Below are 15958 nucleotides of genomic sequence, written 5' to 3' on the forward strand. Positions count from 1 at the left end.
AAAGAAGGGGCTGCATTGGCCGTGAATCGAACACGGGCCTCCCGCGTGGCGGGCGAGAATTCTACCACTGAACCACCAATGCCTTGCTGGGAGGAACCGGCCTTCGAGCGGAGCCTGTGCTCTCGGCCGTGCGGCCACCTGCCAGGGCCCGAGGCGGCGGCGGCCTGCCAGCCAAAGGGGGCCTCTCCGGCAGGCCCCTCAGTGGCCGTGTCGGGCCCTGGGTTTCTGTAGTGTAGTGGTTATCACGTTCGCTTCACACGCGAAAGGTCCCTGGTTCGAAACCAGGCAGAAACAGGCCTCCTTTTGCCGTGGGGCCTGGAAAAACGCAGGCTTGCACAAGTGGGCAGCTGCTCGCCGCCTGGGCGTGCGCTCGTGCCCTCTCGCTCGCTGCTCTGGGCCTACGGCAGCCTTTTGTCCGCCGTTCTCTTCGGTGCTGCTGGGAGAAAGAAGCCCGGGCGGGCAGCACCCTCGGTCCTGGCGCCGGCCCCCCCCCCGCGCCTCACCTGGAGGCGTGGGCCAGTGGCGCAACGGATAACGCGCCTGACTACGGATCAGGAGATTGCAGGTTCGACTCCTGCCTGGCTTGTGGTGACGGCACCTTCCGGGATGCGGGTGCTTTTTTTTTTTCTTTCCCTTTCCCTTTCCCTTTCCTCCCCTTCTTTGTTCTCCTTCCCCCGGCGGCCAGGAAAAGCGCGTGCCCCACGGGGCCAAGAGGAACACTGGCCGCGGCTTTCAGCGCCGCTCCATTGCCGTGACCGGGCCTCCTCGCCCGCCAAACTTTTCGCCCGCCTGACCCCGATGTGATTTGAACACATAGCCTTCTGATCTGGAGTCAGACGCGCTGCCGTTGCGCCACGAGGCCAGCCGGCAGGCCCTGCAGCTCTTGGTGCTGCGAGGGCGGGCAGCGGGGCCGGGAAGGAGCCGCGGCGGAAAAAGAAGGGGCTGCATTGGCCGTGAATCGAACACGGGCCTCCCGCGTGGCGGGCGAGAATTCTACCACTGAACCACCAATGCCTTGCTGGGAGGAACCGGCCTTCGAGCGGAGCCTGTGCTCTCGGCCGTGCGGCCACCTGCCAGGGCCCGAGGCGGCGGCGGCCTGCCAGCCAAAGGGGGCCTCTCCGGCAGGCCCCTCAGTGGCCGTGTCGGGCCCTGGGTTTCTGTAGTGTAGTGGTTATCACGTTCGCTTCACACGCGAAAGGTCCCTGGTTCGAAACCAGGCAGAAACAGGCCTCCTTTTGCCGTGGGGCCTGGAAAAACGCAGGCTTGCACAAGTGGGCAGCTGCTCGCCGCCTGGGCGTGCGCTCGTGCCCTCTCGCTCGCTGCTCTGGGCCTACGGCAGCCTTTTGTCCGCCGTTCTCTTCGGTGCTGCTGGGAGAAAGAAGCCCGGGCGGGCAGCACCCTCGGTCCTGGCGCCGGCCCCCCCCCCCGCGCCTCACCTGGAGGCGTGGGCCAGTGGCGCAACGGATAACGCGCCTGACTACGGATCAGGAGATTGCAGGTTCGACTCCTGCCTGGCTTGTGGTGACGGCACCTTCCGGGATGCGGGTGCTTTTTTTTTTTCTTTCCCTTTCCCTTTCCCTTTCCTCCCCTTCTTTGTTCTCCTTCCCCCGGCGGCCAGGAAAAGCGCGTGCCCCACGGGGCCAAGAGGAACACTGGCCGCGGCTTTCAGCGCCGCTCCATTGCCGTGACCGGGCCTCCTCGCCCGCCAAACTTTTCGCCCGCCTGACCCCGATGTGATTTGAACACATAGCCTTCTGATCTGGAGTCAGACGCGCTGCCGTTGCGCCACGAGGCCAGCCGGCAGGCCCTGCAGCTCTTGGTGCTGCGAGGGCGGGCAGCGGGGCCGGGAAGGAGCCGCGGCGGAAAAAGAAGGGGCTGCATTGGCCGTGAATCGAACACGGGCCTCCCGCGTGGCGGGCGAGAATTCTACCACTGAACCACCAATGCCTTGCTGGGAGGAACCGGCCTTCGAGCGGAGCCTGTGCTCTCGGCCGTGCGGCCACCTGCCAGGGCCCGAGGCGGCGGCGGCCTGCCAGCCAAAGGGGGCCTCTCCGGCAGGCCCCTCAGTGGCCGTGTCGGGCCCTGGGTTTCTGTAGTGTAGTGGTTATCACGTTCGCTTCACACGCGAAAGGTCCCTGGTTCGAAACCAGGCAGAAACAGGCCTCCTTTTGCCGTGGGGCCTGGAAAAACGCAGGCTTGCACAAGTGGGCAGCTGCTCGCCGCCTGGGCGTGCGCTCGTGCCCTCTCGCTCGCTGCTCTGGGCCTACGGCAGCCTTTTGTCCGCCGTTCTCTTCGGTGCTGCTGGGAGAAAGAAGCCCGGGCGGGCAGCACCCTCGGTCCTGGCGCCGGCCCCCCCCCCCGCGCCTCACCTGGAGGCGTGGGCCAGTGGCGCAACGGATAACGCGCCTGACTACGGATCAGGAGATTGCAGGTTCGACTCCTGCCTGGCTTGTGGTGACGGCACCTTCCGGGATGCGGGTGCTTTTTTTTTTTTTTTTCTTTCCCTTTCCCTTTCCCTTTCCTCCCCTTCTTTGTTCTCCTTCCCCCGGCGGCCAGGAAAAGCGCGTGCCCCACGGGGCCAAGAGGAACACTGGCCGCGGCTTTCAGCGCCGCTCCATTGCCGTGACCGGGCCTCCTCGCCCGCCAAACTTTTCGCCCGCCTGACCCCGATGTGATTTGAACACATAGCCTTCTGATCTGGAGTCAGACGCGCTGCCGTTGCGCCACGAGGCCAGCCGGCAGGCCCTGCAGCTCTTGGTGCTGCGAGGGCGGGCAGCGGGGCCGGGAAGGAGCCGCGGCGGAAAAAGAAGGGGCTGCATTGGCCGTGAATCGAACACGGGCCTCCCGCGTGGCGGGCGAGAATTCTACCACTGAACCACCAATGCCTTGCTGGGAGGAACCGGCCTTCGAGCGGAGCCTGTGCTCTCGGCCGTGCGGCCACCTGCCAGGGCCCGAGGCGGCGGCGGCCTGCCAGCCAAAGGGGGCCTCTCCGGCAGGCCCCTCAGTGGCCGTGTCGGGCCCTGGGTTTCTGTAGTGTAGTGGTTATCACGTTCGCTTCACACGCGAAAGGTCCCTGGTTCGAAACCAGGCAGAAACAGGCCTCCTTTTGCCGTGGGGCCTGGAAAAACGCAGGCTTGCACAAGTGGGCAGCTGCTCGCCGCCTGGGCGTGCGCTCGTGCCCTCTCGCTCGCTGCTCTGGGCCTACGGCAGCCTTTTGTCCGCCGTTCTCTTCGGTGCTGCTGGGAGAAAGAAGCCCGGGCGGGCAGCACCCTCGGTCCTGGCGCCGGCCCCCCCCCCGCGCCTCACCTGGAGGCGTGGGCCAGTGGCGCAACGGATAACGCGCCTGACTACGGATCAGGAGATTGCAGGTTCGACTCCTGCCTGGCTTGTGGTGACGGCACCTTCCGGGATGCGGGTGCTTTTTTTTTTTCTTTCCCTTTCCCTTTCCCTTTCCTCCCCTTCTTTGTTCTCCTTCCCCCGGCGGCCAGGAAAAGCGCGTGCCCCACGGGGCCAAGAGGAACACTGGCCGCGGCTTTCAGCGCCGCTCCATTGCCGTGACCGGGCCTCCTCGCCCGCCAAACTTTTCGCCCGCCTGACCCCGATGTGATTTGAACACATAGCCTTCTGATCTGGAGTCAGACGCGCTGCCGTTGCGCCACGAGGCCAGCCGGCAGGCCCTGCAGCTCTTGGTGCTGCGAGGGCGGGCAGCGGGGCCGGGAAGGAGCCGCGGCGGAAAAAGAAGGGGCTGCATTGGCCGTGAATCGAACACGGGCCTCCCGCGTGGCGGGCGAGAATTCTACCACTGAACCACCAATGCCTTGCTGGGAGGAACCGGCCTTCGAGCGGAGCCTGTGCTCTCGGCCGTGCGGCCACCTGCCAGGGCCCGAGGCGGCGGCGGCCTGCCAGCCAAAGGGGGCCTCTCCGGCAGGCCCCTCAGTGGCCGTGTCGGGCCCTGGGTTTCTGTAGTGTAGTGGTTATCACGTTCGCTTCACACGCGAAAGGTCCCTGGTTCGAAACCAGGCAGAAACAGGCCTCCTTTTGCCGTGGGGCCTGGAAAAACGCAGGCTTGCACAAGTGGGCAGCTGCTCGCCGCCTGGGCGTGCGCTCGTGCCCTCTCGCTCGCTGCTCTGGGCCTACGGCAGCCTTTTGTCCGCCGTTCTCTTCGGTGCTGCTGGGAGAAAGAAGCCCGGGCGGGCAGCACCCTCGGTCCTGGCGCCGGCCCCCCCCCCGCGCCTCACCTGGAGGCGTGGGCCAGTGGCGCAACGGATAACGCGCCTGACTACGGATCAGGAGATTGCAGGTTCGACTCCTGCCTGGCTTGTGGTGACGGCACCTTCCGGGATGCGGGTGCTTTTTTTTTTTCTTTCCCTTTCCCTTTCCCTTTCCTCCCCTTCTTTGTTCTCCTTCCCCCGGCGGCCAGGAAAAGCGCGTGCCCCACGGGGCCAAGAGGAACACTGGCCGCGGCTTTCAGCGCCGCTCCATTGCCGTGACCGGGCCTCCTCGCCCGCCAAACTTTTCGCCCGCCTGACCCCGATGTGATTTGAACACATAGCCTTCTGATCTGGAGTCAGACGCGCTGCCGTTGCGCCACGAGGCCAGCCGGCAGGCCCTGCAGCTCTTGGTGCTGCGAGGGCGGGCAGCGGGGCCGGGAAGGAGCCGCGGCGGAAAAAGAAGGGGCTGCATTGGCCGTGAATCGAACACGGGCCTCCCGCGTGGCGGGCGAGAATTCTACCACTGAACCACCAATGCCTTGCTGGGAGGAACCGGCCTTCGAGCGGAGCCTGTGCTCTCGGCCGTGCGGCCACCTGCCAGGGCCCGAGGCGGCGGCGGCCTGCCAGCCAAAGGGGGCCTCTCCGGCAGGCCCCTCAGTGGCCGTGTCGGGCCCTGGGTTTCTGTAGTGTAGTGGTTATCACGTTCGCTTCACACGCGAAAGGTCCCTGGTTCGAAACCAGGCAGAAACAGGCCTCCTTTTGCCGTGGGGCCTGGAAAAACGCAGGCTTGCACAAGTGGGCAGCTGCTCGCCGCCTGGGCGTGCGCTCGTGCCCTCTCGCTCGCTGCTCTGGGCCTACGGCAGCCTTTTGTCCGCCGTTCTCTTCGGTGCTGCTGGGAGAAAGAAGCCCGGGCGGGCAGCACCCTCGGTCCTGGCGCCGGCCCCCCCCCCCCGCGCCTCACCTGGAGGCGTGGGCCAGTGGCGCAACGGATAACGCGCCTGACTACGGATCAGGAGATTGCAGGTTCGACTCCTGCCTGGCTTGTGGTGACGGCACCTTCCGGGATGCGGGTGCTTTTTTTTTTTCTTTCCCTTTCCCTTTCCCTTTCCTCCCCTTCTTTGTTCTCCTTCCCCCGGCGGCCAGGAAAAGCGCGTGCCCCACGGGGCCAAGAGGAACACTGGCCGCGGCTTTCAGCGCCGCTCCATTGCCGTGACCGGGCCTCCTCGCCCGCCAAACTTTTCGCCCGCCTGACCCCGATGTGATTTGAACACATAGCCTTCTGATCTGGAGTCAGACGCGCTGCCGTTGCGCCACGAGGCCAGCCGGCAGGCCCTGCAGCTCTTGGTGCTGCGAGGGCGGGCAGCGGGGCCGGGAAGGAGCCGCGGCGGAAAAAGAAGGGGCTGCATTGGCCGTGAATCGAACACGGGCCTCCCGCGTGGCGGGCGAGAATTCTACCACTGAACCACCAATGCCTTGCTGGGAGGAACCGGCCTTCGAGCGGAGCCTGTGCTCTCGGCCGTGCGGCCACCTGCCAGGGCCCGAGGCGGCGGCGGCCTGCCAGCCAAAGGGGGCCTCTCCGGCAGGCCCCTCAGTGGCCGTGTCGGGCCCTGGGTTTCTGTAGTGTAGTGGTTATCACGTTCGCTTCACACGCGAAAGGTCCCTGGTTCGAAACCAGGCAGAAACAGGCCTCCTTTTGCCGTGGGGCCTGGAAAAACGCAGGCTTGCACAAGTGGGCAGCTGCTCGCCGCCTGGGCGTGCGCTCGTGCCCTCTCGCTCGCTGCTCTGGGCCTACGGCAGCCTTTTGTCCGCCGTTCTCTTCGGTGCTGCTGGGAGAAAGAAGCCCGGGCGGGCAGCACCCTCGGTCCTGGCGCCGGCCCCCCCCCCCGCGCCTCACCTGGAGGCGTGGGCCAGTGGCGCAACGGATAACGCGCCTGACTACGGATCAGGAGATTGCAGGTTCGACTCCTGCCTGGCTTGTGGTGACGGCACCTTCCGGGATGCGGGTGCTTTTTTTTTTTCTTTCCCTTTCCCTTTCCCTTTCCTCCCCTTCTTTGTTCTCCTTCCCCCGGCGGCCAGGAAAAGCGCGTGCCCCACGGGGCCAAGAGGAACACTGGCCGCGGCTTTCAGCGCCGCTCCATTGCCGTGACCGGGCCTCCTCGCCCGCCAAACTTTTCGCCCGCCTGACCCCGATGTGATTTGAACACATAGCCTTCTGATCTGGAGTCAGACGCGCTGCCGTTGCGCCACGAGGCCAGCCGGCAGGCCCTGCAGCTCTTGGTGCTGCGAGGGCGGGCAGCGGGGCCGGGAAGGAGCCGCGGCGGAAAAAGAAGGGGCTGCATTGGCCGTGAATCGAACACGGGCCTCCCGCGTGGCGGGCGAGAATTCTACCACTGAACCACCAATGCCTTGCTGGGAGGAACCGGCCTTCGAGCGGAGCCTGTGCTCTCGGCCGTGCGGCCACCTGCCAGGGCCCGAGGCGGCGGCGGCCTGCCAGCCAAAGGGGGCCTCTCCGGCAGGCCCCTCAGTGGCCGTGTCGGGCCCTGGGTTTCTGTAGTGTAGTGGTTATCACGTTCGCTTCACACGCGAAAGGTCCCTGGTTCGAAACCAGGCAGAAACAGGCCTCCTTTTGCCGTGGGGCCTGGAAAAACGCAGGCTTGCACAAGTGGGCAGCTGCTCGCCGCCTGGGCGTGCGCTCGTGCCCTCTCGCTCGCTGCTCTGGGCCTACGGCAGCCTTTTGTCCGCCGTTCTCTTCGGTGCTGCTGGGAGAAAGAAGCCCGGGCGGGCAGCACCCTCGGTCCTGGCGCCGGCCCCCCCCCCCGCGCCTCACCTGGAGGCGTGGGCCAGTGGCGCAACGGATAACGCGCCTGACTACGGATCAGGAGATTGCAGGTTCGACTCCTGCCTGGCTTGTGGTGACGGCACCTTCCGGGATGCGGGTGCTTTTTTTTTTTCTTTCCCTTTCCCTTTCCCTTTCCTCCCCTTCTTTGTTCTCCTTCCCCCGGCGGCCAGGAAAAGCGCGTGCCCCACGGGGCCAAGAGGAACACTGGCCGCGGCTTTCAGCGCCGCTCCATTGCCGTGACCGGGCCTCCTCGCCCGCCAAACTTTTCGCCCGCCTGACCCCGATGTGATTTGAACACATAGCCTTCTGATCTGGAGTCAGACGCGCTGCCGTTGCGCCACGAGGCCAGCCGGCAGGCCCTGCAGCTCTTGGTGCTGCGAGGGCGGGCAGCGGGGCCGGGAAGGAGCCGCGGCGGAAAAAGAAGGGGCTGCATTGGCCGTGAATCGAACACGGGCCTCCCGCGTGGCGGGCGAGAATTCTACCACTGAACCACCAATGCCTTGCTGGGAGGAACCGGCCTTCGAGCGGAGCCTGTGCTCTCGGCCGTGCGGCCACCTGCCAGGGCCCGAGGCGGCGGCGGCCTGCCAGCCAAAGGGGGCCTCTCCGGCAGGCCCCTCAGTGGCCGTGTCGGGCCCTGGGTTTCTGTAGTGTAGTGGTTATCACGTTCGCTTCACACGCGAAAGGTCCCTGGTTCGAAACCAGGCAGAAACAGGCCTCCTTTTGCCGTGGGGCCTGGAAAAACGCAGGCTTGCACAAGTGGGCAGCTGCTCGCCGCCTGGGCGTGCGCTCGTGCCCTCTCGCTCGCTGCTCTGGGCCTACGGCAGCCTTTTGTCCGCCGTTCTCTTCGGTGCTGCTGGGAGAAAGAAGCCCGGGCGGGCAGCACCCTCGGTCCTGGCGCCGGCCCCCCCCCCGCGCCTCACCTGGAGGCGTGGGCCAGTGGCGCAACGGATAACGCGCCTGACTACGGATCAGGAGATTGCAGGTTCGACTCCTGCCTGGCTTGTGGTGACGGCACCTTCCGGGATGCAGGTGCTTTTTTTTTTTCTTTCCCTTTCCCTTTCCCTTTCCTCCCCTTCTTTGTTCTCCTTCCCCCGGCGGCCAGGAAAAGCGCGTGCCCCACGGGGCCAAGAGGAACACTGGCCGCGGCTTTCAGCGCCGCTCCATTGCCGTGACCGGGCCTCCTCGCCCGCCAAACTTTTCGCCCGCCTGACCCCGATGTGATTTGAACACATAGCCTTCTGATCTGGAGTCAGACGCGCTGCCGTTGCGCCACGAGGCCAGCCGGCAGGCCCTGCAGCTCTTGGTGCTGCGAGGGCGGGCAGCGGGGCCGGGAAGGAGCCGCGGCGGAAAAAGAAGGGGCTGCATTGGCCGTGAATCGAACACGGGCCTCCCGCATGGCGGGCGAGAATTCTACCACTGAACCACCAATGCCTTGCTGGGAGGAACCGGCCTTCGAGCGGAGCCTGTGCTCTCGGCCGTGCGGCCACCTGCCAGGGCCCGAGGCGGCGGCGGCCTGCCAGCCAAAGGGGGCCTCTCCGGCAGGCCCCTCAGTGGCCGTGTCGGGCCCTGGGTTTCTGTAGTGTAGTGGTTATCACGTTCGCTTCACACGCGAAAGGTCCCTGGTTCGAAACCAGGCAGAAACAGGCCTCCTTTTGCCGTGGGGCCTGGAAAAACGCAGGCTTGCACAAGTGGGCAGCTGCTCGCCGCCTGGGCGTGCGCTCGTGCCCTCTCGCTCGCTGCTCTGGGCCTACGGCAGCCTTTTGTCCGCCGTTCTCTTCGGTGCTGCTGGGAGAAAGAAGCCCGGGCGGGCAGCACCCTCGGTCCTGGCGCCGGCCCCCCCCCCGCGCCTCACCTGGAGGCGTGGGCCAGTGGCGCAACGGATAACGCGCCTGACTACGGATCAGGAGATTGCAGGTTCGACTCCTGCCTGGCTTGTGGTGACGGCACCTTCCGGGATGCGGGTGCTTTTTTTTTTTCTTTCCCTTTCCCTTTCCCTTTCCTCCCCTTCTTTGTTCTCCTTCCCCCGGCGGCCAGGAAAAGCGCGTGCCCCACGGGGCCAAGAGGAACACTGGCCGCGGCTTTCAGCGCCGCTCCATTGCCGTGACCGGGCCTCCTCGCCCGCCAAACTTTTCGCCCGCCTGACCCCGATGTGATTTGAACACATAGCCTTCTGATCTGGAGTCAGACGCGCTGCCGTTGCGCCACGAGGCCAGCCGGCAGGCCCTGCAGCTCTTGGTGCTGCGAGGGCGGGCAGCGGGGCCGGGAAGGAGCCGCGGCGGAAAAAGAAGGGGCTGCATTGGCCGTGAATCGAACACGGGCCTCCCGCGTGGCGGGCGAGAATTCTACCACTGAACCACCAATGCCTTGCTGGGAGGAACCGGCCTTCGAGCGGAGCCTGTGCTCTCGGCCGTGCGGCCACCTGCCAGGGCCCGAGGCGGCGGCGGCCTGCCAGCCAAAGGGGGCCTCTCCGGCAGGCCCCTCAGTGGCCGTGTCGGGCCCTGGGTTTCTGTAGTGTAGTGGTTATCACGTTCGCTTCACACGCGAAAGGTCCCTGGTTCGAAACCAGGCAGAAACAGGCCTCCTTTTGCCGTGGGGCCTGGAAAAACGCAGGCTTGCACAAGTGGGCAGCTGCTCGCCGCCTGGGCGTGCGCTCGTGCCCTCTCGCTCGCTGCTCTGGGCCTACGGCAGCCTTTTGTCCGCCGTTCTCTTCGGTGCTGCTGGGAGAAAGAAGCCCGGGCGGGCAGCACCCTCGGTCCTGGCGCCGGCCCCCCCCCTGCGCCTCACCTGGAGGCGTGGGCCAGTGGCGCAACGGATAACGCGCCTGACTACGGATCAGGAGATTGCAGGTTCGACTCCTGCCTGGCTTGTGGTGACGGCACCTTCCGGGATGCGGGTGCTTTTTTTTTTTCTTTCCCTTTCCCTTTCCCTTTCCCTTTCCTCCCCTTCTTTGTTCTCCTTCCCCCGGCGGCCAGGAAAAGCACGTGCCCCACGGGGCCAAGAGGAACACTGGCCGCGGCTTTCAGCGCCGCTCCATTGCCGTGACCGGGCCTCCTCGCCCGCCAAACTTTTCGCCCGCCTGACCCCGATGTGATTTGAACACATAGCCTTCTGATCTGGAGTCAGACGCGCTGCCGTTGCGCCACGAGGCCAGCCGGCAGGCCCTGCAGCTCTTGGTGCTGCGAGGGCGGGCAGCGGGGCCGGGAAGGAGCCGCGGCGGAAAAAGAAGGGGCTGCATTGGCCGTGAATCGAACACGGGCCTCCCGCGTGGCGGGCGAGAATTCTACCACTGAACCACCAATGCCTTGCTGGGAGGAACCGGCCTTCGAGCGGAGCCTGTGCTCTCGGCCGTGCGGCCACCTGCCAGGGCCCGAGGCGGCGGCGGCCTGCCAGCCAAAGGGGGCCTCTCCGGCAGGCCCCTCAGTGGCCGTGTCGGGCCCTGGGTTTCTGTAGTGTAGTGGTTATCACGTTCGCTTCACACGCGAAAGGTCCCTGGTTCGAAACCAGGCAGAAACAGGCCTCCTTTTGCCGTGGGGCCTGGAAAAACGCAGGCTTGCACAAGTGGGCAGCTGCTCGCCGCCTGGGCGTGCGCTCGTGCCCTCTCGCTCGCTGCTCTGGGCCTACGGCAGCCTTTTGTCCGCCGTTCTCTTCGGTGCTGCTGGGAGAAAGAAGCCCGGGCGGGCAGCACCCTCGGTCCTGGCGCCGGCCCCCCCCCCCGCGCCTCACCTGGAGGCGTGGGCCAGTGGCGCAACGGATAACGCGCCTGACTACGGATCAGGAGATTGCAGGTTCGACTCCTGCCTGGCTTGTGGTGACGGCACCTTCCGGGATGCGGGTGCTTTTTTTTTTTCTTTCCCTTTCCCTTTCCCTTTCCTCCCCTTCTTTGTTCTCCTTCCCCCGGCGGCCAGGAAAAGCGCGTGCCCCACGGGGCCAAGAGGAACACTGGCCGCGGCTTTCAGCGCCGCTCCATTGCCGTGACCGGGCCTCCTCGCCCGCCAAACTTTTCGCCCGCCTGACCCCGATGTGATTTGAACACATAGCCTTCTGATCTGGAGTCAGACGCGCTGCCGTTGCGCCACGAGGCCAGCCGGCAGGCCCTGCAGCTCTTGGTGCTGCGAGGGCGGGCAGCGGGGCCGGGAAGGAGCCGCGGCGGAAAAAGAAGGGGCTGCATTGGCCGTGAATCGAACACGGGCCTCCCGCGTGGCGGGCGAGAATTCTACCACTGAACCACCAATGCCTTGCTGGGAGGAACCGGCCTTCGAGCGGAGCCTGTGCTCTCGGCCGTGCGGCCACCTGCCAGGGCCCGAGGCGGCGGCGGCCTGCCAGCCAAAGGGGGCCTCTCCGGCAGGCCCCTCAGTGGCCGTGTCGGGCCCTGGGTTTCTGTAGTGTAGTGGTTATCACGTTCGCTTCACACGCGAAAGGTCCCTGGTTCGAAACCAGGCAGAAACAGGCCTCCTTTTGCCGTGGGGCCTGGAAAAACGCAGGCTTGCACAAGTGGGCAGCTGCTCGCCGCCTGGGCGTGCGCTCGTGCCCTCTCGCTCGCTGCTCTGGGCCTACGGCAGCCTTTTGTCCGCCGTTCTCTTCGGTGCTGCTGGGAGAAAGAAGCCCGGGCGGGCAGCACCCTCGGTCCTGGCGCCGGCCCCCCCCCCGCGCCTCACCTGGAGGCGTGGGCCAGTGGCGCAACGGATAACGCGCCTGACTACGGATCAGGAGATTGCAGGTTCGACTCCTGCCTGGCTTGTGGTGACGGCACCTTCCGGGATGCGGGTGCTTTTTTTTTTTCTTTCCCTTTCCCTTTCCCTTTCCTCCCCTTCTTTGTTCTCCTTCCCCCGGCGGCCAGGAAAAGCGCGTGCCCCACGGGGCCAAGAGGAACACTGGCCGCGGCTTTCAGCGCCGCTCCATTGCCGTGACCGGGCCTCCTCGCCCGCCAAACTTTTCGCCCGCCTGACCCCGATGTGATTTGAACACATAGCCTTCTGATCTGGAGTCAGACGCGCTGCCGTTGCGCCACGAGGCCAGCCGGCAGGCCCTGCAGCTCTTGGTGCTGCGAGGGCGGGCAGCGGGGCCGGGAAGGAGCCGCGGCGGAAAAAGAAGGGGCTGCATTGGCCGTGAATCGAACACGGGCCTCCCGCGTGGCGGGCGAGAATTCTACCACTGAACCACCAATGCCTTGCTGGGAGGAACCGGCCTTCGAGCGGAGCCTGTGCTCTCGGCCGTGCGGCCACCTGCCAGGGCCCGAGGCGGCGGCGGCCTGCCAGCCAAAGGGGGCCTCTCCGGCAGGCCCCTCAGTGGCCGTGTCGGGCCCTGGGTTTCTGTAGTGTAGTGGTTATCACGTTCGCTTCACACGCGAAAGGTCCCTGGTTCGAAACCAGGCAGAAACAGGCCTCCTTTTGCCGTGGGGCCTGGAAAAACGCAGGCTTGCACAAGTGGGCAGCTGCTCGCCGCCTGGGCGTGCGCTCGTGCCCTCTCGCTCGCTGCTCTGGGCCTACGGCAGCCTTTTGTCCGCCGTTCTCTTCGGTGCTGCTGGGAGAAAGAAGCCCGGGCGGGCAGCACCCTCGGTCCTGGCGCCGGCCCCCCCCCCGCGCCTCACCTGGAGGCGTGGGCCAGTGGCGCAACGGATAACGCGCCTGACTACGGATCAGGAGATTGCAGGTTCGACTCCTGCCTGGCTTGTGGTGACGGCACCTTCCGGGATGCGGGTGCTTTTTTTTTTTCTTTCCCTTTCCCTTTCCCTTTCCTCCCCTTCTTTGTTCTCCTTCCCCCGGCGGCCAGGAAAAGCGCGTGCCCCACGGGGCCAAGAGGAACACTGGCCGCGGCTTTCAGCGCCGCTCCATTGCCGTGACCGGGCCTCCTCGCCCGCCAAACTTTTCGCCCGCCTGACCCCGATGTGATTTGAACACATAGCCTTCTGATCTGGAGTCAGACGCGCTGCCGTTGCGCCACGAGGCCAGCCGGCAGGCCCTGCAGCTCTTGGTGCTGCGAGGGCGGGCAGCGGGGCCGGGAAGGAGCCGCGGCGGAAAAAGAAGGGGCTGCATTGGCCGTGAATCGAACACGGGCCTCCCGCGTGGCGGGCGAGAATTCTACCACTGAACCACCAATGCCTTGCTGGGAGGAACCGGCCTTCGAGCGGAGCCTGTGCTCTCGGCCGTGCGGCCACCTGCCAGGGCCCGAGGCGGCGGCGGCCTGCCAGCCAAAGGGGGCCTCTCCGGCAGGCCCCTCAGTGGTCGTGTCGGGCCCTGGGTTTCTGTAGTGTAGTGGTTATCACGTTCGCTTCACACGCGAAAGGTCCCTGGTTCGAAACCAGGCAGAAACAGGCCTCCTTTTGCCGTGGGGCCTGGAAAAACGCAGGCTTGCACAAGTGGGCAGCTGCTCGCCGCCTGGGCGTGCGCTCGTGCCCTCTCGCTCGCTGCTCTGGGCCTACGGCAGCCTTTTGTCCGCCGTTCTCTTCGGTGCTGCTGGGAGAAAGAAGCCCGGGCGGGCAGCACCCTCGGTCCTGGCGCCGGCCCCCCCCCCGCGCCTCACCTGGAGGCGTGGGCCAGTGGCGCAACGGATAACGCGCCTGACTACGGATCAGGAGATTGCAGGTTCAACTCCTGCCTGGCTTGTGGTGACGGCACCTTCCGGGATGCGGGTGCTTTTTTTTTTTCTTTCCCTTTCCCTTTCCCTTTCCTCCCCTTCTTTGTTCTCCTTCCCCCGGCGGCCAGGAAAAGCGCGTGCCCCACGGGGCCAAGAGGAACACTGGCCGCGGCTTTCAGCGCCGCTCCATTGCCGTGACCGGGCCTCCTCGCCCGCCAAACTTTTCGCCCGCCTGACCCCGATGTGATTTGAACACATAGCCTTCTGATCTGGAGTCAGACGCGCTGCCGTTGCGCCACGAGGCCAGCCGGCAGGCCCTGCAGCTCTTGGTGCTGCGAGGGCGGGCAGCGGGGCCGGGAAGGAGCCGCGGCGGAAAAAGAAGGGGCTGCATTGGCCGTGAATCGAACACGGGCCTCCCGCGTGGCGGGCGAGAATTCTACCACTGAACCACCAATGCCTTGCTGGGAGGAACCGGCCTTCGAGCGGAGCCTGTGCTCTCGGCCGTGCGGCCACCTGCCAGGGCCCGAGGCGGCGGCGGCCTGCCAGCCAAAGGGGGCCTCTCCGGCAGGCCCCTCAGTGGCCGTGTCGGGCCCTGGGTTTCTGTAGTGTAGTGGTTATCACGTTCGCTTCACACGCGAAAGGTCCCTGGTTCGAAACCAGGCAGAAACAGGCCTCCTTTTGCCGTGGGGCCTGGAAAAACGCAGGCTTGCACAAGTGGGCAGCTGCTCGCCGCCTGGGCGTGCGCTCGTGCCCTCTCGCTCGCTGCTCTGGGCCTACGGCAGCCTTTTGTCCGCCGTTCTCTTCGGTGCTGCTGGGAGAAAGAAGCCCGGGCGGGCAGCACCCTCGGTCCTGGCGCCGGCCCCCCCCCGCGCCTCACCTGGAGGCGTGGGCCAGTGGCGCAACGGATAACGCGCCTGACTACGGATCAGGAGATTGCAGGTTCGACTCCTGCCTGGCTTGTGGTGACGGCACCTTCCGGGATGCGGGTGCTTTTTTTTTTTCTTTCCCTTTCCCTTTCCCTTTCCTCCCCTTCTTTGTTCTCCTTCCCCCGGCGGCCAGGAAAAGCGCGTGCCCCACGGGGCCAAGAGGAACACTGGCCGCGGCTTTCAGCGCCGCTCCATTGCCGTGACCGGGCCTCCTCGCCCGCCAAACTTTTCGCCCGCCTGACCCCGATGTGATTTGAACACATAGCCTTCTGATCTGGAGTCAGACGCGCTGCCGTTGCGCCACGAGGCCAGCCGGCAGGCCCTGCAGCTCTTGGTGCTGCGAGGGCGGGCAGCGGGGCCGGGAAGGAGCCGCGGCGGAAAAAGAAGGGGCTGCATTGGCCGTGAATCGAACACGGGCCTCCCGCGTGGCGGGCGAGAATTCTACCACTGAACCACCAATGCCTTGCTGGGAGGAACCGGCCTTCGAGCGGAGCCTGTGCTCTCGGCCGTGCGGCCACCTGCCAGGGCCCGAGGCGGCGGCGGCCTGCCAGCCAAAGGGGGCCTCTCCGGCAGGCCCCTCAGTGGCCGTGTCGGGCCCTGGGTTTCTGTAGTGTAGTGGTTATCACGTTCGCTTCACACGCGAAAGGTCCCTGGTTCGAAACCAGGCAGAAACAGGCCTCCTTTTGCCGTGGGGCCTGGAAAAACGCAGGCTTGCACAAGTGGGCAGCTGCTCGCCGCCTGGGCGTGCGCTCGTGCCCTCTCGCTCGCTGCTCTGGGCCTACGGCAGCCTTTTGTCCGCCGTTCTCTTCGGTGCTGCTGGGAGAAAGAAGCCCGGGCGGGCAGCACCCTCGGTCCTGGCGCCGGCCCCCCCCCGCGCCTCACCTGGAGGCGTGGGCCAGTGGCGCAACGGATAACGCGCCTGACTACGGATCAGGAGATTGCAGGTTCGACTCCTGCCTGGCTTGTGGTGACGGCACCTTCCGGGATGCGGGTGCTTTTTTTTTTTCTTTCCCTTTCCCTTTCCCTTTCCCTTTCCTCCCCTTCTTTGTTCTCCTTCCCCCGGCGGCCAGGAAAAGCGCGTGCCCCACGGGGCCAAGAGGAACACTGGCCGCGGCTTTCAGCGCCGCTCCATTGCCGTGACCGGGCCTCCTCGCCCGCCAAACTTTTCGCCCGCCTGACCCCGATGTGATTTGAACACATAGCCTTCTGATCTGGAGTCAGACGCGCTGCCGTTGCGCCACGAGGCCAGCCGGCAGGCCCTGCAGCTCTTGGTGCTGCGAGGGCGGGCAGCGGGGCCGGGAAGGAGCCGCGGCGGAAAAAGAAGGGGCTGCATTGGCCGTGAATCGAACACGGGCCTCCCGCGTGGCGGGCGAGAATTCTACCACTGAACCACCAATGCCTTGCTGGGA

The 15958-nt window shown here is 65.9% G+C and overlaps 67 non-coding genes across 67 annotated transcripts; 33 read left to right on the top strand and 34 right to left on the bottom strand.

The window, feature by feature from the left end:
• Window positions 1-11: 11 nt before the first annotated feature.
• On the bottom strand, window positions 12-82 carry TRNAG-GCC (transfer RNA glycine (anticodon GCC)). The gene has a single exon. It is a non-coding gene; the product is annotated as a tRNA-Gly (tRNA).
• A 139-nt stretch (window positions 83-221) lies between these two features.
• Window positions 222-294, top strand: TRNAV-CAC (transfer RNA valine (anticodon CAC)). The gene has a single exon. It is a non-coding gene; the product is annotated as a tRNA-Val (tRNA).
• A 219-nt stretch (window positions 295-513) lies between these two features.
• Window positions 514-586, top strand: TRNAR-ACG (transfer RNA arginine (anticodon ACG)). The gene has a single exon. It is a non-coding gene; the product is annotated as a tRNA-Arg (tRNA).
• A 204-nt stretch (window positions 587-790) lies between these two features.
• On the bottom strand, window positions 791-862 carry TRNAW-CCA (transfer RNA tryptophan (anticodon CCA)). Its single transcript has one exon. It is a non-coding gene; the product is annotated as a tRNA-Trp (tRNA).
• An 81-nt stretch (window positions 863-943) lies between these two features.
• Window positions 944-1014, bottom strand: TRNAG-GCC (transfer RNA glycine (anticodon GCC)). Its single transcript has one exon. It is a non-coding gene; the product is annotated as a tRNA-Gly (tRNA).
• Window positions 1015-1153: 139 nt separating this feature from the next.
• Window positions 1154-1226, top strand: TRNAV-CAC (transfer RNA valine (anticodon CAC)). The gene has a single exon. It is a non-coding gene; the product is annotated as a tRNA-Val (tRNA).
• Window positions 1227-1446: 220 nt separating this feature from the next.
• On the top strand, window positions 1447-1519 carry TRNAR-ACG (transfer RNA arginine (anticodon ACG)). Its single transcript has one exon. It is a non-coding gene; the product is annotated as a tRNA-Arg (tRNA).
• Window positions 1520-1723: 204 nt separating this feature from the next.
• TRNAW-CCA (transfer RNA tryptophan (anticodon CCA)) lies at window positions 1724-1795 on the bottom strand. The gene has a single exon. It is a non-coding gene; the product is annotated as a tRNA-Trp (tRNA).
• An 81-nt stretch (window positions 1796-1876) lies between these two features.
• TRNAG-GCC (transfer RNA glycine (anticodon GCC)) lies at window positions 1877-1947 on the bottom strand. The gene has a single exon. It is a non-coding gene; the product is annotated as a tRNA-Gly (tRNA).
• A 139-nt stretch (window positions 1948-2086) lies between these two features.
• Window positions 2087-2159, top strand: TRNAV-CAC (transfer RNA valine (anticodon CAC)). Its single transcript has one exon. It is a non-coding gene; the product is annotated as a tRNA-Val (tRNA).
• A 220-nt stretch (window positions 2160-2379) lies between these two features.
• Window positions 2380-2452, top strand: TRNAR-ACG (transfer RNA arginine (anticodon ACG)). Its single transcript has one exon. It is a non-coding gene; the product is annotated as a tRNA-Arg (tRNA).
• A 209-nt stretch (window positions 2453-2661) lies between these two features.
• On the bottom strand, window positions 2662-2733 carry TRNAW-CCA (transfer RNA tryptophan (anticodon CCA)). The gene has a single exon. It is a non-coding gene; the product is annotated as a tRNA-Trp (tRNA).
• Window positions 2734-2814: 81 nt separating this feature from the next.
• On the bottom strand, window positions 2815-2885 carry TRNAG-GCC (transfer RNA glycine (anticodon GCC)). The gene has a single exon. It is a non-coding gene; the product is annotated as a tRNA-Gly (tRNA).
• A 139-nt stretch (window positions 2886-3024) lies between these two features.
• TRNAV-CAC (transfer RNA valine (anticodon CAC)) lies at window positions 3025-3097 on the top strand. The gene has a single exon. It is a non-coding gene; the product is annotated as a tRNA-Val (tRNA).
• Window positions 3098-3316: 219 nt separating this feature from the next.
• Window positions 3317-3389, top strand: TRNAR-ACG (transfer RNA arginine (anticodon ACG)). Its single transcript has one exon. It is a non-coding gene; the product is annotated as a tRNA-Arg (tRNA).
• Window positions 3390-3593: 204 nt separating this feature from the next.
• TRNAW-CCA (transfer RNA tryptophan (anticodon CCA)) lies at window positions 3594-3665 on the bottom strand. Its single transcript has one exon. It is a non-coding gene; the product is annotated as a tRNA-Trp (tRNA).
• An 81-nt stretch (window positions 3666-3746) lies between these two features.
• On the bottom strand, window positions 3747-3817 carry TRNAG-GCC (transfer RNA glycine (anticodon GCC)). The gene has a single exon. It is a non-coding gene; the product is annotated as a tRNA-Gly (tRNA).
• A 139-nt stretch (window positions 3818-3956) lies between these two features.
• On the top strand, window positions 3957-4029 carry TRNAV-CAC (transfer RNA valine (anticodon CAC)). The gene has a single exon. It is a non-coding gene; the product is annotated as a tRNA-Val (tRNA).
• A 219-nt stretch (window positions 4030-4248) lies between these two features.
• On the top strand, window positions 4249-4321 carry TRNAR-ACG (transfer RNA arginine (anticodon ACG)). Its single transcript has one exon. It is a non-coding gene; the product is annotated as a tRNA-Arg (tRNA).
• Window positions 4322-4525: 204 nt separating this feature from the next.
• Window positions 4526-4597, bottom strand: TRNAW-CCA (transfer RNA tryptophan (anticodon CCA)). Its single transcript has one exon. It is a non-coding gene; the product is annotated as a tRNA-Trp (tRNA).
• Window positions 4598-4678: 81 nt separating this feature from the next.
• On the bottom strand, window positions 4679-4749 carry TRNAG-GCC (transfer RNA glycine (anticodon GCC)). Its single transcript has one exon. It is a non-coding gene; the product is annotated as a tRNA-Gly (tRNA).
• A 139-nt stretch (window positions 4750-4888) lies between these two features.
• On the top strand, window positions 4889-4961 carry TRNAV-CAC (transfer RNA valine (anticodon CAC)). The gene has a single exon. It is a non-coding gene; the product is annotated as a tRNA-Val (tRNA).
• Window positions 4962-5182: 221 nt separating this feature from the next.
• Window positions 5183-5255, top strand: TRNAR-ACG (transfer RNA arginine (anticodon ACG)). Its single transcript has one exon. It is a non-coding gene; the product is annotated as a tRNA-Arg (tRNA).
• Window positions 5256-5459: 204 nt separating this feature from the next.
• TRNAW-CCA (transfer RNA tryptophan (anticodon CCA)) lies at window positions 5460-5531 on the bottom strand. The gene has a single exon. It is a non-coding gene; the product is annotated as a tRNA-Trp (tRNA).
• An 81-nt stretch (window positions 5532-5612) lies between these two features.
• TRNAG-GCC (transfer RNA glycine (anticodon GCC)) lies at window positions 5613-5683 on the bottom strand. The gene has a single exon. It is a non-coding gene; the product is annotated as a tRNA-Gly (tRNA).
• Window positions 5684-5822: 139 nt separating this feature from the next.
• On the top strand, window positions 5823-5895 carry TRNAV-CAC (transfer RNA valine (anticodon CAC)). Its single transcript has one exon. It is a non-coding gene; the product is annotated as a tRNA-Val (tRNA).
• A 220-nt stretch (window positions 5896-6115) lies between these two features.
• TRNAR-ACG (transfer RNA arginine (anticodon ACG)) lies at window positions 6116-6188 on the top strand. The gene has a single exon. It is a non-coding gene; the product is annotated as a tRNA-Arg (tRNA).
• A 204-nt stretch (window positions 6189-6392) lies between these two features.
• TRNAW-CCA (transfer RNA tryptophan (anticodon CCA)) lies at window positions 6393-6464 on the bottom strand. Its single transcript has one exon. It is a non-coding gene; the product is annotated as a tRNA-Trp (tRNA).
• An 81-nt stretch (window positions 6465-6545) lies between these two features.
• TRNAG-GCC (transfer RNA glycine (anticodon GCC)) lies at window positions 6546-6616 on the bottom strand. The gene has a single exon. It is a non-coding gene; the product is annotated as a tRNA-Gly (tRNA).
• Window positions 6617-6755: 139 nt separating this feature from the next.
• Window positions 6756-6828, top strand: TRNAV-CAC (transfer RNA valine (anticodon CAC)). Its single transcript has one exon. It is a non-coding gene; the product is annotated as a tRNA-Val (tRNA).
• Window positions 6829-7048: 220 nt separating this feature from the next.
• On the top strand, window positions 7049-7121 carry TRNAR-ACG (transfer RNA arginine (anticodon ACG)). The gene has a single exon. It is a non-coding gene; the product is annotated as a tRNA-Arg (tRNA).
• Window positions 7122-7325: 204 nt separating this feature from the next.
• Window positions 7326-7397, bottom strand: TRNAW-CCA (transfer RNA tryptophan (anticodon CCA)). The gene has a single exon. It is a non-coding gene; the product is annotated as a tRNA-Trp (tRNA).
• An 81-nt stretch (window positions 7398-7478) lies between these two features.
• Window positions 7479-7549, bottom strand: TRNAG-GCC (transfer RNA glycine (anticodon GCC)). The gene has a single exon. It is a non-coding gene; the product is annotated as a tRNA-Gly (tRNA).
• A 139-nt stretch (window positions 7550-7688) lies between these two features.
• Window positions 7689-7761, top strand: TRNAV-CAC (transfer RNA valine (anticodon CAC)). The gene has a single exon. It is a non-coding gene; the product is annotated as a tRNA-Val (tRNA).
• A 219-nt stretch (window positions 7762-7980) lies between these two features.
• Window positions 7981-8053, top strand: TRNAR-ACG (transfer RNA arginine (anticodon ACG)). The gene has a single exon. It is a non-coding gene; the product is annotated as a tRNA-Arg (tRNA).
• A 204-nt stretch (window positions 8054-8257) lies between these two features.
• On the bottom strand, window positions 8258-8329 carry TRNAW-CCA (transfer RNA tryptophan (anticodon CCA)). The gene has a single exon. It is a non-coding gene; the product is annotated as a tRNA-Trp (tRNA).
• A 291-nt stretch (window positions 8330-8620) lies between these two features.
• Window positions 8621-8693, top strand: TRNAV-CAC (transfer RNA valine (anticodon CAC)). The gene has a single exon. It is a non-coding gene; the product is annotated as a tRNA-Val (tRNA).
• Window positions 8694-8912: 219 nt separating this feature from the next.
• Window positions 8913-8985, top strand: TRNAR-ACG (transfer RNA arginine (anticodon ACG)). The gene has a single exon. It is a non-coding gene; the product is annotated as a tRNA-Arg (tRNA).
• A 204-nt stretch (window positions 8986-9189) lies between these two features.
• TRNAW-CCA (transfer RNA tryptophan (anticodon CCA)) lies at window positions 9190-9261 on the bottom strand. The gene has a single exon. It is a non-coding gene; the product is annotated as a tRNA-Trp (tRNA).
• An 81-nt stretch (window positions 9262-9342) lies between these two features.
• On the bottom strand, window positions 9343-9413 carry TRNAG-GCC (transfer RNA glycine (anticodon GCC)). Its single transcript has one exon. It is a non-coding gene; the product is annotated as a tRNA-Gly (tRNA).
• Window positions 9414-9552: 139 nt separating this feature from the next.
• Window positions 9553-9625, top strand: TRNAV-CAC (transfer RNA valine (anticodon CAC)). Its single transcript has one exon. It is a non-coding gene; the product is annotated as a tRNA-Val (tRNA).
• A 219-nt stretch (window positions 9626-9844) lies between these two features.
• TRNAR-ACG (transfer RNA arginine (anticodon ACG)) lies at window positions 9845-9917 on the top strand. The gene has a single exon. It is a non-coding gene; the product is annotated as a tRNA-Arg (tRNA).
• Window positions 9918-10127: 210 nt separating this feature from the next.
• TRNAW-CCA (transfer RNA tryptophan (anticodon CCA)) lies at window positions 10128-10199 on the bottom strand. The gene has a single exon. It is a non-coding gene; the product is annotated as a tRNA-Trp (tRNA).
• An 81-nt stretch (window positions 10200-10280) lies between these two features.
• Window positions 10281-10351, bottom strand: TRNAG-GCC (transfer RNA glycine (anticodon GCC)). The gene has a single exon. It is a non-coding gene; the product is annotated as a tRNA-Gly (tRNA).
• A 139-nt stretch (window positions 10352-10490) lies between these two features.
• TRNAV-CAC (transfer RNA valine (anticodon CAC)) lies at window positions 10491-10563 on the top strand. Its single transcript has one exon. It is a non-coding gene; the product is annotated as a tRNA-Val (tRNA).
• Window positions 10564-10783: 220 nt separating this feature from the next.
• Window positions 10784-10856, top strand: TRNAR-ACG (transfer RNA arginine (anticodon ACG)). Its single transcript has one exon. It is a non-coding gene; the product is annotated as a tRNA-Arg (tRNA).
• Window positions 10857-11060: 204 nt separating this feature from the next.
• TRNAW-CCA (transfer RNA tryptophan (anticodon CCA)) lies at window positions 11061-11132 on the bottom strand. Its single transcript has one exon. It is a non-coding gene; the product is annotated as a tRNA-Trp (tRNA).
• An 81-nt stretch (window positions 11133-11213) lies between these two features.
• On the bottom strand, window positions 11214-11284 carry TRNAG-GCC (transfer RNA glycine (anticodon GCC)). The gene has a single exon. It is a non-coding gene; the product is annotated as a tRNA-Gly (tRNA).
• A 139-nt stretch (window positions 11285-11423) lies between these two features.
• On the top strand, window positions 11424-11496 carry TRNAV-CAC (transfer RNA valine (anticodon CAC)). Its single transcript has one exon. It is a non-coding gene; the product is annotated as a tRNA-Val (tRNA).
• A 219-nt stretch (window positions 11497-11715) lies between these two features.
• TRNAR-ACG (transfer RNA arginine (anticodon ACG)) lies at window positions 11716-11788 on the top strand. The gene has a single exon. It is a non-coding gene; the product is annotated as a tRNA-Arg (tRNA).
• A 204-nt stretch (window positions 11789-11992) lies between these two features.
• Window positions 11993-12064, bottom strand: TRNAW-CCA (transfer RNA tryptophan (anticodon CCA)). Its single transcript has one exon. It is a non-coding gene; the product is annotated as a tRNA-Trp (tRNA).
• Window positions 12065-12145: 81 nt separating this feature from the next.
• TRNAG-GCC (transfer RNA glycine (anticodon GCC)) lies at window positions 12146-12216 on the bottom strand. The gene has a single exon. It is a non-coding gene; the product is annotated as a tRNA-Gly (tRNA).
• Window positions 12217-12355: 139 nt separating this feature from the next.
• Window positions 12356-12428, top strand: TRNAV-CAC (transfer RNA valine (anticodon CAC)). Its single transcript has one exon. It is a non-coding gene; the product is annotated as a tRNA-Val (tRNA).
• Window positions 12429-12647: 219 nt separating this feature from the next.
• TRNAR-ACG (transfer RNA arginine (anticodon ACG)) lies at window positions 12648-12720 on the top strand. Its single transcript has one exon. It is a non-coding gene; the product is annotated as a tRNA-Arg (tRNA).
• Window positions 12721-12924: 204 nt separating this feature from the next.
• On the bottom strand, window positions 12925-12996 carry TRNAW-CCA (transfer RNA tryptophan (anticodon CCA)). The gene has a single exon. It is a non-coding gene; the product is annotated as a tRNA-Trp (tRNA).
• An 81-nt stretch (window positions 12997-13077) lies between these two features.
• TRNAG-GCC (transfer RNA glycine (anticodon GCC)) lies at window positions 13078-13148 on the bottom strand. The gene has a single exon. It is a non-coding gene; the product is annotated as a tRNA-Gly (tRNA).
• Window positions 13149-13287: 139 nt separating this feature from the next.
• TRNAV-CAC (transfer RNA valine (anticodon CAC)) lies at window positions 13288-13360 on the top strand. The gene has a single exon. It is a non-coding gene; the product is annotated as a tRNA-Val (tRNA).
• A 496-nt stretch (window positions 13361-13856) lies between these two features.
• On the bottom strand, window positions 13857-13928 carry TRNAW-CCA (transfer RNA tryptophan (anticodon CCA)). The gene has a single exon. It is a non-coding gene; the product is annotated as a tRNA-Trp (tRNA).
• Window positions 13929-14009: 81 nt separating this feature from the next.
• On the bottom strand, window positions 14010-14080 carry TRNAG-GCC (transfer RNA glycine (anticodon GCC)). Its single transcript has one exon. It is a non-coding gene; the product is annotated as a tRNA-Gly (tRNA).
• A 139-nt stretch (window positions 14081-14219) lies between these two features.
• TRNAV-CAC (transfer RNA valine (anticodon CAC)) lies at window positions 14220-14292 on the top strand. The gene has a single exon. It is a non-coding gene; the product is annotated as a tRNA-Val (tRNA).
• A 218-nt stretch (window positions 14293-14510) lies between these two features.
• Window positions 14511-14583, top strand: TRNAR-ACG (transfer RNA arginine (anticodon ACG)). The gene has a single exon. It is a non-coding gene; the product is annotated as a tRNA-Arg (tRNA).
• Window positions 14584-14787: 204 nt separating this feature from the next.
• Window positions 14788-14859, bottom strand: TRNAW-CCA (transfer RNA tryptophan (anticodon CCA)). Its single transcript has one exon. It is a non-coding gene; the product is annotated as a tRNA-Trp (tRNA).
• Window positions 14860-14940: 81 nt separating this feature from the next.
• TRNAG-GCC (transfer RNA glycine (anticodon GCC)) lies at window positions 14941-15011 on the bottom strand. Its single transcript has one exon. It is a non-coding gene; the product is annotated as a tRNA-Gly (tRNA).
• A 139-nt stretch (window positions 15012-15150) lies between these two features.
• On the top strand, window positions 15151-15223 carry TRNAV-CAC (transfer RNA valine (anticodon CAC)). The gene has a single exon. It is a non-coding gene; the product is annotated as a tRNA-Val (tRNA).
• Window positions 15224-15441: 218 nt separating this feature from the next.
• Window positions 15442-15514, top strand: TRNAR-ACG (transfer RNA arginine (anticodon ACG)). The gene has a single exon. It is a non-coding gene; the product is annotated as a tRNA-Arg (tRNA).
• Window positions 15515-15724: 210 nt separating this feature from the next.
• On the bottom strand, window positions 15725-15796 carry TRNAW-CCA (transfer RNA tryptophan (anticodon CCA)). The gene has a single exon. It is a non-coding gene; the product is annotated as a tRNA-Trp (tRNA).
• An 81-nt stretch (window positions 15797-15877) lies between these two features.
• Window positions 15878-15948, bottom strand: TRNAG-GCC (transfer RNA glycine (anticodon GCC)). The gene has a single exon. It is a non-coding gene; the product is annotated as a tRNA-Gly (tRNA).
• Between the last annotated feature and the right edge of the window lie 10 nt (window positions 15949-15958).

This window comes from Pelodiscus sinensis, chromosome 3 (genome assembly GCF_049634645.1).
Source record: "Pelodiscus sinensis isolate JC-2024 chromosome 3, ASM4963464v1, whole genome shotgun sequence".
NCBI classification, from domain to species: Eukaryota; Metazoa; Chordata; order Testudines; family Trionychidae; genus Pelodiscus; species Pelodiscus sinensis.